We start from the raw sequence: 16,603 nt of genomic DNA, 5'->3' as shown, positions 1-16,603 counted from the left end.
GGTGGGTTGGTGTCCCACCCTCTCCACTGGATATAGGAGGTGGCCACTTCAGTTTTCGTATGTCGAACTCCTAAGAGACTCAGCTAGAATCACTCCCATATCCTCTCAGCATTCTACCCCAGCGCAGGTCTCCACTGATTTCCCTCCTCTCTCCCAACCCTCTCACCTCCTATTCCTGTTCTCTTCCTTCCTTATTCCCACCCCTGTTCCCTTGTCTACCCCTCTTCAATTGGGTTTTTTCTCTTCATCCACTTCCAGTGTCTATTTTATTTCCCCTTTTGAGGGAGATTCATGCACCTTCCCTTATGCCCTCCTTGTTGCTTAGCTTCTTTGGGTCTGTGGATTGTAGACTGTTTATCCTGTACTTTATGTCTTATAACAAGTACACATTAGCACATACTGTGTGTTTCTTTCTGGGTCTGAGTTACCTTTCTGGAAGGTACTAATTTTTTAAGGTTATTTTCATGCAAGTACATAATATACTTACGGCACACATCCTCTTAAAGCTCTACCTGTCCTATCTTCTTGCTGTATCTCTCTCTCTTTCTCTGTCTGTATATAATCTATCTATCTATCTATCTATCTATCTATCTATCTATCTCTCTATCTATCTATGATTATCTCTCCCGCTCTTCCCTTTCTCTTTCTCACACATGTTTCATATATATAATTGAAACATATATCATTATCAATAAACTGCAGAATCCAAAAAATGACAGAAAACAAGAAACAATTGATATTTCATAAATGAAAAATACCAAGTGACATATTTCTGAGAAATAACTAATTAACTTAAGATTTTTTTCAGTTGTCTACATTTTTCTGTTAAGGACGTCATTTGTTCTTTGTCATGGTTGCAAACACATCCATTGTGTACATAGGTCACCTTTTCTTTATTCATTCATCTTTCAAGTGATATTTAGTTAGGCTACCAAACTTACCTGTCATGACTAGTGCTGCACTGAACACTGATGTGGCAGTACCTCTGCAATGAGCTGATACAGGAGCATTGAAACAGTATGCTGAAGCAGCATAGCTTGATCATATAGTTAATTTATTTTTAGTTTGGATAAACTTTAATGCTCATTTCCATAGATGCTAGACTGTTTTGTGCTCTACAAAAGTATTCAATGCTTCTATCTCCTTTTAGCTCTCACCAGCTTTATTTATTTTATTTATTTATTTATTTTATTTTATTTTTTATTTATTTTTATTTTCTATGTATGTGTATTTGTACATACATGTGTGAGTTTGTGTGCATCATGAGGGCAGCTGCCACAAGAAGTAAGACAAGGATGTTAGATACTTTGAGAATTTGTTTTTAATTGCTAACCTACCATTCCAGCCCTGTTATTTATTTTCATAATGACTGAAATTTAGACTGTGGCAAATAAAATCTCAGTGTAGTTTTGATCTATGTTTCTTTGATCACTACTCAGGTAGAGCATATTACCCTGTGTGTAGTGGACATCTGTGTTTTATTTTCATAAACTGTCAGTGTCACTATTCCATTTGTATTTTGGGTAATTTTAATTATCTTCCCATTTAGTTTAGTTTTTTTTAAGTCTTTAAATATTCTAAATATTAATCCTATGCCAGACATATGGCTAGAAAGATTCTATAAGATACATCTTTAGTTGACAGTTTTGTTTGTTGTAGAGACACTTTTTCAATTCATGGAATCATTTTTTTATGCTTATAGGATGCAAATAAGAAAGTTATACTTCTTTCCTGGTCTGGTGTATCTTGTAAGTACTTGGACATCATTCTTAGACTTTGTTTTACTGATGAGACAATGAATTAATTAAATGCCACCCTTCTTATGCCTAACAGCAGGTCATTTCAGAATCTGTGCTGAATGTGTGGCTCTAGATGGGAGGTAGTGTTTACACGAATACCGAGGTATACAAGCACCCTGTATCGTAAATGGAGTCAAAATTGCCTTTAAAATTGAGTCCCTCAGGGCAAAGTAAATTCTGGAAAATCACTGTTGGACTACGAATGTAAAAAATTAGACTGATACCAACAAATTTGTATTTCCATCTAGTATTAACAATACGCTTCTGTAAGCAAAGGATACTGTTCTCAGAACAAAACAACAGTCTACAGATTGGGAAAAGATCTTCACCAACCCTATACCTGACAGAGGGCTAATATCCAGTATATATAAAGAACTAAAGAAGTTAAACAGCAAAAAAATCAAGTAATACAATTAAAAAATGGGGTACAGAGCTAAACAGAGAATTCTCTGCAGAGGAATATCAAATGGCAGAGAAACACTTAAAGAAATGCTCAACCTCATTAGCCATCAGGGAAATGCAAATCAAAACAACCCTAAGATTTCACCTTACACTCATCAGAATGGCTAAGATAAAAAACTCAAGAGACAACACATGCTGGAGAGGTTGTGGAGTAAGGGGAACCCTCCTCCACTGCTGGTGGGAATGTAAACTTGTACAACCACTCTGGAAAGCAATCTGGCGCTTTCTCAGACAACTAGGAATAGCGTTTCCTCAAGATCCAGCTATACTACTCCTAGGCATATATCCAAAAGATTCTCAAGTACACAACATTTGCTCAACCATGTTTGTAGCAGCCTTATTTGTAATAGACAGAAGCTGGAAACAGCCCAGATGCCCCTCAGTGGAGGAATGGATGCACAAATTGTAGTATATCAACACAATGGAATATTACTCAGCAATAAAAAACAAGGAAATCATGAAATTTGCAGGTAAATGGTGGGAACCGGAAAGGATCATCCTGAGTGAGCTGTCCCAGAAGCAGAAAGACACACACAGTTTATACTCAGTCATATAAATATATAATATAGGATAAACCTACTAAAATCTATACACCTAAAGAAACTAATCAAGAGGGAGGACTCTTGCTAAAATGCTCAATTCTTACCCAGAAAGGCAAAGAGGATGGACATCAGAATAAGGAGAAACGAGGGAACAAGTCAGGAGCTTGACACAGAGGACCTTTGAAAATCTCTGCTCTGCAGACTATCAATGTAGATACTGAGACTTATGGGCAACCTTTGGGCAGAGTGCAGGGAATCTTAGGAAAGAGGTGGGAAACAGTAAGATCTGGAGAGGACAGGAACTCCATAAGGAGAGCAACAGAACCAAAAAATCTGAGCACAGGGGTCTTTCCTGAGACTGCTATTCCAACCAAGGACTATTCATGGAGATAACCTAAGACCTCTGCACAGATGTAGCCCATGGCAGTTCAGTATCTAAGTGGGTTCCATTGTGATAGGAACAGGGACAGTCTCTGATATGAACTGATTGGCTTGCTCTTTAATTACCTCCCCCTGAGGGGGAAGCAGCATTACTAGGCCACAGAAGAGGACAAGGCAGCCATTCCTGATGAGACCTAATTGACTAGGATCAGAAGGAAGGAAAAGAAGTCCTCCCCCATCAGTGGACTTAGGGAGGGGCATGCATGCAGAGGGTGGAGGAAGGAAGGGTTTGGGACGAGAGGAGGGAGGAAACCACGGGGGGGGGGAATACAAAGTGAGTAAAGTGTAATTAATAAAGAAAAATGCCACGGACCGGCCCAGTCGGGCTCCCGTCGTCCACGGGAGAACAAGGCTTTGGACAGGAAGACACGCTTTCAGCGATGAATTGACAGACAGAGACACCTTGATGGTTTTGACTCTGCTGCAATTTTACTGAAGTCAAGCTAGTATTTTTATAGTGATCTCACAAGGAAGCACCTTAAATTTGTCATGCTTTCCAGAACATTCAGACTTTTACCAAGGATACAAAGTTTCTGTTTTAACATAGGGCAGTGACCACAAGAAATCTTTGCCCAGAAACTTTCTGATCAACGCAAACAAGAAACAAAAACCTCAAACTATGGTTTCATTATCACTGACTAGTGAAGAGGAATGTCAGGAACTGTAATAGTCCTCCAAGCCAAGTCGAATACCTGCCAAGGTCTAAACACACCTTTGTCCATCCTCCCTTATGTCCTGCTAAAGATTTATGATCTTCCCTAGGAACAAGACGCTGAAGGGAGGGGTAAACTCGTGCCAGCTGTACTTCTCATGTTATTTTTTTCTTAAGAAGGAGCCCATTATTTTTTTACTATTTCTATAATGCCTTTTGATACTGAATCTAATTCATTACTTTTCTTAAACTTATTCCTTTTACATTTTATTTTTATTAAAGCCTTTAATAATCTACTAATAATAAATTTCTTTATAAAATTAGTTGTGCTATTTCAGGAGTCACAGAGAAAGATCAAAGAATTCATTATTCCAGCCCCAGAGCCACAACTGAAAAAGCGTAGAAATCTCAGAATATGTCTCTTTTCCAAGCGGGATGAGTTTGCCAGGGGACCTTGCAGGGGGCGAATTTCCAAAGAAAACGTATCCCCAGCCCTGTAGCATATGCTACTATGGAGACACTAGCGTAGGTGTAGCAGAAAAATAAAATAAAAAAATAAAAAATAACAATACTATAAGTTCAACTGAAATATAGAAAATTAAATTTTAGTTAAAAAGTAAAACAGAGAATTTATCAAAACATGTGACTTACAAAGATTTGCAAGCAAAGAAAAAGTGTTGTGTGGGCAATAACACCATTCCAAGTTGAAGGTTTAGCTTTACAGAGAAGGAATAAATCTTTGTAAAGGGCTTTTCAAGCATTGAAATTTAAATTTCATTTTAAGTATTCTTAAAGTAATAAGGTTTTTATTTTCCTCCAGTACTTGACTGTGTGTGCTATAACACTGACCAGCTAGGTAAGGCGGCCACAGTACAATAACTAGCAGCGTGAGTCTTACAAAGGTATTAATTGATCCTAATTAGCTGTCAGACCTGTTCCACATGAGGGTATTTATGTCTGTTACTATACACCTGGTCAAAAACCCCTTGAATAGGAAAGTCATAGGAACTGGATGGGGATCTGCTTGATTTTTTTTTAATTTTAATTTTATTTTTAATTACACTTTATTTACTTTGTATCCCCCTCTAGTTTCCTCCCTCCTCCCCTCCCAATCCCTCCTTCTTTACCCTTCTCCATGCATGCCCCTCCCCAAGTCCACTGATAGGGGAGTGTTTCTTTTTCTTCCTTCTGATCCTAGTCTCTTAGGTCTCCTCAGGAATGGCTGTATTGTTTAACTGCCTTTTAAATATTATGTATGTGCTGCTCCCACAATTGCTCAGAGTAACACATCTTTTAGTTTGTAGTGGTTAATGCAGATACTTCGCACTGGTTAAAGTGCTAAGAGCCAGGGAATAGATGCCCAATTACAGATGGGACATCTATATTAGCCTCCTTCACCCCAACATTCGGAAACAAAACTAGATTTAAGTTCTTTACATATTCTGGATATTAGCCCTCTATCAGATGTAGGGTTGGTGAAGATCTTACCCAGCAGGAGATCAAAGCAGATGCTGAGACTCATAGCCAAACTTTGGACAGAGTGTAGGGAATCTTATGAAAGAAGGGGGAGTTAGAAAGACCTGGAGGGGACAGGAGCTCCACAAGGAGACCAACAAAGCCAAAATATCTGGGCCCAGAGGGGCCAGTAGATACTGATGAATCAACCAAGACCATGCATGGAGAGGACCAAGACCCCCTGCTCAGATGTAGCCCATGGGCAGCTCAGTCTTCGTGTGGGATTCCTAGTAAAGGGAGCAGGGGCAGTCTCTGGCATAAAATCTGTTGTCTGCTCTTTGATCACCTCCCTCTGGTAGAGTGGCATTACTAAGCCACAGAGAAAGAGGATCCAGACAGTCCTGATGAGACCCGATATGCTAAGGTCATATAATAGGTGAGGATTAGAATGAGCAAGGGTTATGATCAAAATAACAGTATACATGCATGAGTATTTCAAAGAATAGACAAAGCTATTTTAAAAATATAAAATACAAATCTCTAAAACAATTGTATTAACAGCTATTTGTCTCTGCATTAAAAATTATGTAAATAAAATACTAATTTAGGCTACACCTTGATGAATGTAAGTACATATTGTAGTGAAGTTTCTTCTTAGTATAGGGAATCAAACATGAGTAATTCAAATGAGATGAAATCTATCTTATTACTCATCCCATAAATGAAAATTGGAACTATAATTTATTTCCACCTCATCCCAGTTTGAATTTCTATTGTAAAAAGAAACAAATAACAATAACAAAATTGTATCCACATATTTGTGGGTATCTGTGGGTAAAAAGAACATTTGTAAAGAGTTGTTGAGAATGAAATATCTGTCATTATGGAACACAATATGGGAAATCTTCATAAAGCAAAAAATAGAACAACCATAAACTCCCCAGTAATACTTTCTGGTATACCCCTACTGTTCTAAGTAAACATATCAGGAAGATTCTCAAGCACCCATGACTCACAACTGCTAAGTTTTAGAATTAACCTAGGTGTTTATCAACAGACACCTTGGTAAAGAATATACATACATACAAATATGGGTAAGAAATATACATAAGGTCTAAGGTGAAATCTCAGGGTCATTTTGATTTGCGTTTCCATGATGACTAAGGACGCTGAGCATTTCTTTAAGTGTTTCTCTGCCATTCCATAGTCCTCAATTGAAAATTCTGTGTTTAGCTCTGTACCCCATTTTTAAAATTAGATTACTTTGTTGGTGTTTAACTTCTTGAGTTCTTTATATATTCTGGATTTTAGCTTTCTTTCAGATAGCTTATACCACTCAAAGAAGCTAAGAACAAAAGTTCAAGGGACAACAAATGGTAGAGAGGATGTGGAGAAAGGAGAAACTTACTCCATTGCTGGTGGGAATGTAAACTTGTACAACCACTTTGTAAATCAATCTGGCACTTTCTCAGACAATTAGTAATAGTGCTACATCAAGATCCAGCTATAACATTCCTAGGCATATATCTGAAATATGCTCAACTATACAAGGACATTTGCTCAGCTATGTTCACAGCAGCTTTATTCATAATTGCCAGAATCTGGAAACAACCTAGATGTCCCTCACCTGAGGAATGAATACAGAAATTGTGGTACATTTACACAATGAAATATATTGATACAAGGAAATCATAAAATTTTCAGGCAAATGGGTGAAAATACAAAAGATCATCCTGAGTGAGGTAACCCAGAAGCAGAAAGACACACATGGTATAATTCACGTATAAGTGGAGATTAGTCATATAATATAAGATAAATATACTAAAATCTATAGTTCTAAAGAAGCTAAACAACAAGGAGAACCCTAGGAAAGATATTTATTCTTCACTCAGAAGGGCAAAAAGGATAGACATCCGAAGTAGGAGAAGACAGGGAACAGGACAGGAGCCTTCCACAGGGGGCCTCTGAAAGACTCTACCCAGCAGAGTATCGACGAAGATGCTGAGACTCATAACCAAACTGGGAGAAGGAGAGATAGAAAGACCTGGAAGGGACAGGAGCTGAACAAAGATAACAGCAAAGCCAAAAAACCTGGGGCCCAGAGTGTCTGCAGAGACCAATACTCCAACCAAGGACCATGCATGGAGAGGACCTAGAACCCCTGTTCAGATGTAGACCATAGGTAGCTCAGTTTCCAAGTGGGGTCCCAAGTAAGGGGAGCAGGGGCTGCCTCTGACCTGAACTCAGTGGCTGGCTCTTTTATCACATTCCCCTAGGCTGTGCAACCTTGCCAGGCTCCAGGGAAAGACTATACAGCTCATCCTAATGAGGCCTGATAGGCTAAGGTCAGATAGATGGGAAGGAATATGGAAGACACATACGGGGAGAGGAGGGAAGGTTGGAGTAGGAGGAGACAAGGAAGGGAGGACTATAGCTGGTATACAAAGTATAAATTATACTAAATAATAATCATAAATTATATTAATAATTTATAATAAATAATAAATTAAAAAGTATATATTGCATTATCTCTCTCTCTCCCACTCTTTTTCTCTGACTCTCTGTCTCTCATTTAATTCTACCCCCCAAATGTGTCAGCTTTTATAGGAAACTTCATTCAAATGGGAATTACATGCATTCTTCTCTTGTGGCTTTGCTTTAAAGACATACATACCTACACACACACACACACACACACACACACACACACACACACACACACAGAGAAACCATGGCATCCAGTGGGAAGTAATGAGGAAATGGAGAATGGAGGTTAAAGAAGTAAATGTGCTCAAAATACTCTATAAACACGAAGGAAATTAACTTAAGAGACTCAAATATATGCATGACATATGAATAAAATATTTAATAAAATTTATGGAATAAAACTACAGAGATCACAGGGTTATTGTTATCAGTTCCAATGACCCAAAGAAAAACGCCTTTTCCATCCTGAATAAAAAATATCTTACCACTGAAATTTTTCAGTAATAAATGGTATTTTAAAAAAACTTTTGCAATTTTGTATGTGTGTGCTTGGTATTTATATACATTTTGGCATACACGTGGGCACATATGTCAGTGTATGTACCTGCACATTTGCACCTTTCTGAGTGGAAGCCTATTTTGACAGCCAGGTGTTTCCTCCATCACTCACCACTTTATTTGCTGAGGCAGGATTTTTCCCTTTACCAAGAGGTAGTTGTTTCAGCTTGTCTGGCAAACCAGCTGGTTCCGGGATGCCCTTTCTCTAACGCCCCAGCTCTTGGATCACAGGCAGCTTGCTGTAGCCATTGGGGCTTTCTGACATGAGTACTGGAGATAACAATTCAGGCCTTCAAGGTTTTCTTCCACTGAACCCTGTTTCCAGCCTTTGGAATTCATCCTTAAGCATTATTGCAATTAAAACAAAGGTAATGTATAAGCATGGATAGTATAGATACAGGAGAGAGGAATATGGTTCATTGTGTAGACTGTGAATTTTGATAATAATGAAAAGTACTGTTTTGTTATATGTTCTAGAAAATTTCACAAGGAGAATACTCTGAAATAGTCCCTTATATATTTGAGATTGAAAAATGTTTGTTAGTAACTAAATTCATTATATCAACTAAATCAGAATAAAAAGCAATATAAACTCAACAGGTGGTGTCATAGACAATTCAGTACAAAGGTAGGTGATACTCAAATAGTTTATTTTTGTTTTATTTCCGACAAGGATTCTGTATAACAGCCTGGTTGTCGGAGAACTTGCTTTAAAGACAAGGCTTTCCTCAAAATCACAGAGCTCCTTCTGCATTAGCACCCTAAGTGCTGAAATTAAAGTCATGTACAACCACTCTTGACTGCTTAAACATGTTTTATAACATGAAGAGAAGATGGGAAAATTTGGGAAATTACTAAAAGGTGTGTGTGTACAGCAGAAGAAAGCATTGTATAATTCATGAAGAATATTTGTGATTTCTAGATCCAAATAGAAATATAAAATATAAAATATAAAATATTTTATATAAAATATAAAAACCTATAGTAAATAACATAAAAGTATCCAAATAATTTGACAATAGACAAACAAAAATTTGATTAATTTTATTTTCTCAGAAACTCATTATAGTCTCTTGAAATTAAATTGATAGACAAGAGAAACACTCCCTGGGGTTTTACTGCCCTTATTTAATAGCAATTCACATCTAAAACCAAAATAATTACAGTTGAATCTGTGGCTACCTGAGGAAAACAAGAGCATATAAAACACTAAAGATAAAATTTCCATTAGATTTTACAGACTATTTTATGTGGACATGTAGAGGTAAGCCTGAACTCTTTCTTCTTCTTCTTCTTCTTCTTCTTCTTCTTCTTCTTCTTCTTCTTCTTCTTCTTCTTCTTCTTCTTCTTCTTCTTCTTCTTCTTCTTCTTCTTTTATGAGACAAGGTTTCTCTGTGTAGCCTTGGCTGTACTGAACTCACTTTGTAGACCAGGGTGGCCTCCAACTCACAGATAACCGCCTGCCTCTGCCTCCCAGTGTTGGGACTAAAGGCCTGCGCCATAATCATCTGGCTTTTCTTGCCGGAGGATCTGTCTGAACTTCAGTGTCAAGATTCTCTGAAAATACCAGAGATGTCTAAGATCTCAGTCTAAATTGAGCTATCCTCTAAGTAATCTCACTTTCCTCTGTTCTTCCTACTATGTGAAATTAGATATTTGTGAAATTATGATAATGATTCTATTGGTAAAATAATTGATTTCATACTACTGAAAGTGAACACAGAGGGAATTCGAAAACACAAGAGCATGTGATCATACTCACTTATCAATGTGCTATTTTAATTTTTCTTTTATTATGTTTTATGTGTTTGAATGATTTTAATTTTTCTTTTATTATGTTTTATGTGTTTGAATGATGTCTGCATACCACATCCATGCCTAGTGTCTCTGCAGGCCAGAAGAGGATATCAGATCCCCCAAAATTAACATGACAGTTGTTTGTGAGACACCATGTAAGTACTAAGAATGAAACACGGGTTCTCCGGAAAAGCAGCCAGTGCTCTTAACTGCTGAATTGTAAATCCTTCCACCACAACGTTGTAATACAGAGACATTCCTGGGTGAGTCCAGAGACTAGAAGGTACAGAGTTACACCAGGATAGGAAATACATAAGTACTTGTCCTGCGATGTTAGAGAACAAACGTTTAGGAAGTGTCACGACATTTGTCAAGCTAGTGTTTGTATCTTTCAATTATATAGAACAACTAAGAAAAATGAGAGTTTTACTTTATTTTGTTAATTATTTTGCTTACATTCATGTATGTTGGACTATGGCCAAGACAGTCAGTGAATTGGGTGTGTTGTAAGGTTCAGTTTTACCATAAACCCCAAGGAAAGGAAAATAGACAAAACACACATATGCTACAAGTGGATAATATAACAGAGAAATCTGACTTGACAAGGGGAAGATGAAAGTACTGTTAAAGGAGAAATTTAGTGAAGTTTCTAGTATTTTTATTTACTATAATTACAAGTGATGGATTATGCAGAACAATATAATAAGGTTCCTCTTATTTCTAGTTAGAAATAATCTGCTTTAAGATCTGCTAAGTCTATTCATTTCTCATTTTAATATATTTGTTGTATTTTTTCTTTTCTTATTTTTGGTTGTTGTTCTTTATTTTTTTTTCATGTCTTTGGGTTGCATATCCATAGAGATGAGGTTTTGATATCATGAATAACTCCAAATTACTCTTCTACTTAACTTGTTGAAGCATGATTTCAGGATCAAACCCAGATTCAGGGAGCTGGCAGCTTGATGTAGATCCTGTCTCCATCTTTGGCAGATGATTCATAGAAAGGCTTCCACACCCATATTGCATTTACTTGGATTTATGGGGATGGGACTCTTGCTTTTCAAGCTGGCAAGCTGCAGGCTGAAAGCTGTGAAAATTTAACCATGGAACCATCTCTCTAGGTGTCCAGCATCATAGCCTGTGGATTTTGCAATAAAAGACTGAAAACTTCTTTTGAAAAAGAATTTAAAAAAAAAAACCTGAAAATAAAATTTGTGCATTTAAAGCTTTTTGTTTTGATAAAAATGAAGAAAGTAATATAGAAATACAAAATATTTTTAAGTTTATAATAAAATCTCACTTTTAACTCAAAAACGCAAAGATATAATTTCCCTACAATGCATAATTCTCAAAACATTGCTGAAATGTAGTGGAATCTAGTAAAATATATCTCATGTCATGGATGCATTTTAGTCACAAACCAGTCCTTTTTTAATGTTGAAAATCTCATGCTTAGTTAAAAGGCAAATTTATGGTAAATGACTGTTTAAAAAAACATATAAATATGTCCACTCATCTCATCAAGTGAACATAAAAAAAGGTGTACTTGAAGAAGCAAATTCAGCAAACATATGAAATTTGTTTCATCTACACATGAAGAGCAAATTAAAATAGAAAATTCAAATACTACAAGCACTGAATTTTTTCTCTTAGGATTTTCTGATGTCCCCCATCTCCAGTGGATGCTGTTTGGGATATTTTTTGTTCATATATTTGTCTATTCTGATCTGCAACAGCATTATAATACTAATAACAAGAACTGACCCTGCTCTGCAGACCCCTATGTACTTTTTCCTTAGCAACTTCTCTTTTGTGGAAATCTGCTATGTAACAGTTACCATCCCAAGGATGCTTATTGGACCTATGTACCAAAAAAGGGACTATTTCTTTGTTGTCCTGTGCTGTACAACTCTGTTTCGTCATCATGCTTGGAGGCATGGAGTTCCTCCTCCTGACAGCCATGGCCTATGACCGTTATGTGGCGATCTGCAATCCTCTGCACTATCCCTTGGTCATGAGCAAGAAGCTCTGTGTGCAGCTAGTGGCTGCTTGCTGGATTTGTATCATTCCAGTTGTGACTGGACAAACTTACCAAATTTTCTCTTTGTGTTATTGTGGATCTAATGAAATTAATCACTTTTTCTGTGATATTCCCCCTCTACTGAAACTTGCTTGTGGAGACACATTTGTGAATGATTTAGCAATCTATATTGCTTCAGTGGTGTTTATCATGGTTCCATTTCTGCTGACCATTGTCTCCTATGGCAAGATTATCTAGAACATTCTGAAACTGTCATCAGCTGGAGGAAGATCTAAAGCCTTCTCCACCTGCTCATCTCATCTGATAGTTGTGGTTTTATTCTATGGAACAGCTACTATCACATATGTGCAACCAAAAGCATATCAATCAGAAAGCTTGGGAAAGTTGCTGTCTCTTTTCTACACTATTTTGATCCCATTGTTGAATCCTATTATATATACACTGAGGAATAAGGACATCATGGTAGCACTGAGAAAATTACAAACTAAGTTATCAACATAGGGAACACTTAAAATTATAAAAATATTTTGTATGTTTTACATGTAGGTAGAGCACAGCAGAATTGTAAACTTTATTTCTGCACTATTCAATTATTGTACTTCATGTCAAGTGACCTATGTTGGACTAAGTTTCATTAAGGGACCCTATGGTAACACAGAAAGAAATTAAAACAATCTTTCCTTTTTGGAGTCAACATTGAAGCACCAGGGAGTAGGGCATAATGAGCTTCCCCCATGAAGAGCTTATTTGCAATTGAGATGTTATTAGAGAGATAAAAACCAGTTTTCTTTTTATTTTAAATTTAATTTTATTTATATACTTATTAACTTTGTATTCCCGCTGCAACCCCCTCCCTCATCTCCTCCCAGTCCCACCCACTCTTCCTCTTCTCCCCCTATACCCTTTCCCTAGTTCCCTAATAGGGGAGGACCTCCTCCCTTTCTATCTGACCCTAGCTTATCATCAAGGCTGGCTGCATCATCTTCCTCTATGGCCTGACAAGGCTGCACCCCCCCCCCGCCAGGGGGAGGTGATTAGAAAGCCTGCCACTGAGTTCAAGTCAGAAATAACCCTGTATCCATTACTAGAGAACACACTTGGAAATTGAGCAGCCAATGGAGGTAAAGGTTATCGCCATGGTCCTTTAGGGTGGAGGACCCTAGGGAAGATGCTTAAAACCAAGTGTCTCTAACGGTGTAGCGGACCCGGATGGTTTTACCCAAGCTGCAGTAGATGGTCCTGTTACAAGAAGAACAAATTTGGCTTCATTTTTAAAATTAAAGGTTGCTAAGTTGATGACAGAGCATAAAATAGGAATAGATCTTTAAGAAGTTAGAGGAGTTAAGTGCTGAATATGATAAAAATATATTGTATAAAATTATCAAATAATTATATAAAATGTGTTTAAAGCATGCATTTGTGCTGTGTATATTTTTGAGTGGCAATTCACTTCCCAAACTCTTGTTGATTTGGTAGAATAAATAATTATTCTTTTTGTGTTAATTAATACAGAAAATTATTTTGGCAGTAGTTTTCTTCAACCAGCTAGTTCCCCAGTGACTGACACAGACAGACTGCGATTTATTATTCTGCTGTTGGAACGATGGTGGGCACATACTGAGCTATTCTAATCCTACTGTCCTCAAATCACACGTGAGGCCTGTCACTTGCTAATGGGGTGACTCCTGGGTGCCTTGTGATCCACCAGTACATGCTCACTGGCCATCTTGACTCATGGAGAGTCTTTTTTTTCTCCAGCTTCCTCTCCTTCTGCTACCTCTTCTCCTCTGCCATAAACAACAAAGAATAATGTGCTCTTAAAAAAAAAAACTGGTGTTAAGGTAAAAACAGAGTTTCAAACCATGGGGTAGAGTTAAATTGGTAGGAAACAAACATCTTAGGTCATCAAGTACTCAACCTAGAATCATCCAGCTAATGGCACAATTGAAAAAAAAGATCCAAAATAGAAAAAAAAAGACATTGCTCTTTCAGTACTCTATTCATACTTAATATAGAGAAATATGTGTCAACATTTGATGTAACATAAGATATAAAGTAGAGGATCTAAAAGAAAGATTTGTTAGCAAAGCTATCATTCTATCCCCCAAATGGTTAAGGCATGGGATCAAGAAATAAAGAACAGATTTGAAATTATATTGTGTGTTGGTGGACAGTATGGTATATAGAATACATTGCTTAAAAAACTAAATAAATGAATTAATAAATTAAGCAAGAAAAAAGGAACATTAGATAAAGTATCACCTCATTCATATAATTTTCTTTCAATATAACTATAGGACATTTGCAACTCAAAATTAAGTGTAGAGAATGAACATTTTCAAATGTAATGCATGTAACCTTCATGAGCTCAATATGAAAAATATTTTTACTAAAATAACGATAAATCCATTATAATTTGGCAAACTCCCTCAAATCCAAACAAATTTTGATGTATACATACTACTGATATGCAATTTCTAAAGAACATGTACTGATACAAAAATCTTGTCTAAACATATTACAACTTATTCTGTTGTTTTAATTGAATCTATCATATAGAATCATGTACATTATGGAACTATATATAGGTGTATTAGACAGAGTTCAAAAAGATGCAGATATAAACAGTACATTGTTTATATTAAATACCTAGTAAGGAAATTCTACTTATATTAAAGCAGCAGAATTTAAAACAAACTGTGCTTTATGTTATTATATATCATGAAAGAGGAACAAAATTAGTTAACACATATTTGAATCAGAAAATGTTTAAGACAGAAATGTATGGAAGTACAACTTCAGAAAATCAAAAGAAGGATATTCTTGCTTCTGTCACAGACAGTCTTGGTCATGTCCTTTCTCCTCTGGACTCTTCCAGATGCCTTTGGATATTTTGACTCATTTAGCATATGACCCTAGGAAACATCCCCAAAAGAAACAGAATACATCATTATGAATTTTTTTATAAAGTGAAATTGTTATCAAAGCAGAAACAAACTGTTTAATAACCGGTTGATTTATGCACACGGTTTGTAATAGCAGTATGATTACATAATTCTTTTTTCTTTTTTTATATTAATTACAGGTTATTTACTTTGTATCCCAGCTGTAGCTTCTTCCCTCATTCCCTCCCAATACCACTCTCCCTCTCTCATCTCCTCTCACGCCCTTCTCCAAGTCCACTGAGAGGGGAGGTCCTCCTCCCCTTCCATTTGACCCTAATTATCAGGTCTCATCAGGACTGACTGCATTGTCTTCCTCTGTGGCCTGGCAAGACTATTCCCCCATCAAGGGGAAGTGATCAAAGAGCCAGCCACTGAGTTCATGTCACAGACAGTCCCTGTTCCCCTTACTAGGACACTCACTTGGATATTGAGCTGCTATGTGCTACATCTGAGCAGGTGTTCTAGGTTATATCCTTGTATGGTCCTTGGTTGGAGAATTAGTCTCAGAAAAGACCCCTGTGCCCAGATATATTTGGTCCTTGTGGTGCTCCTATCCTTTCCACGTCTTACTAACTCCCCCTTTTTTCATATGGTTCCCTGCAGTCTGCCCAAGATTTGGTTATGAGTCTCAGCATCTACTTTGATACACTGCTAGGTAGAGTCTTTCAGAGGCCCTCTATGGTAGGCTCCTACCCTGTTTCTTGTTTTCTCTTACTTCTAATGTCCATCCCATTTGTCTTTCTAAATGAGGATTGGTCATCTTACCCTGTGTCCTCCTTCTTGTTTAGCTTCTTTAGGTGTACAGTTTTTACTATGTTTATCTTATCTTATAGGTCTATATAAGTGAATATATACCATGTGTGTCTTTCTGCTTCTGAGATACCTCTCTCAGGATGATCTTTTCTAGATCCCACCATTTGCCTGTAAATTTCATGATTTCTTTGTTTTTAATTGCTGAGTAATAGTCCATTGAATAAGTATACCACAATTTCTTTATCCATTCCTCAGTTGATGGACATCTGGGTTGTTTCCAGGTTCTGGCTATTATGAATAAAGCTGCAATGAACATGGTTGAACAGATGTCCTTGTTGTGTACTTGAGCATCTTTTGTATATACGCCTAGGAGTGGTATAGCTGGATCTTGAAGAAGTACTATTCCTAATTGTCTGAGAAGTGGCAGATTAATTTCCAAAGTGGTTGTATAAGTTTGCATTCCATTCCCACCAGCAGTGGAGGAGGGTTCCGCTTTCTCCACATCCCCTCCAGCATGTGTTTTCACTTGAGTTTTTTATCTTAGCCATTCTAATGCATATAAGGTGAAATCTCAGGGTCGTTTTAATTTGCATCTCCCTGATAGCTAAGGATATTGAGCATTTCTTTAAGCAAAATCAGAAAACATATTAAGAAAAAAGAGATATCAGCAT

The 16,603-nt window shown here is 37.0% G+C and overlaps 1 pseudogene; it reads left to right on the top strand.

Annotated features, from left to right (window-relative positions):
- Nucleotides 1-11,764: 11,764 nt before the first annotated feature.
- Nucleotides 11,765-12,735, top strand: LOC110543507 (olfactory receptor 10AG1-like; annotated as a pseudogene).
- The last annotated feature ends 3,868 nt before the right edge of the window (nucleotides 12,736-16,603 follow it).

Source organism: Meriones unguiculatus, chromosome 18 (assembly GCF_030254825.1).
Source record: "Meriones unguiculatus strain TT.TT164.6M chromosome 18, Bangor_MerUng_6.1, whole genome shotgun sequence".
Taxonomy (NCBI): domain Eukaryota; kingdom Metazoa; phylum Chordata; class Mammalia; order Rodentia; family Muridae; genus Meriones; species Meriones unguiculatus.
Note: the sequence above shows the minus strand (reverse complement) of the source record. Positions and strands in the feature narration are given on the sequence as shown.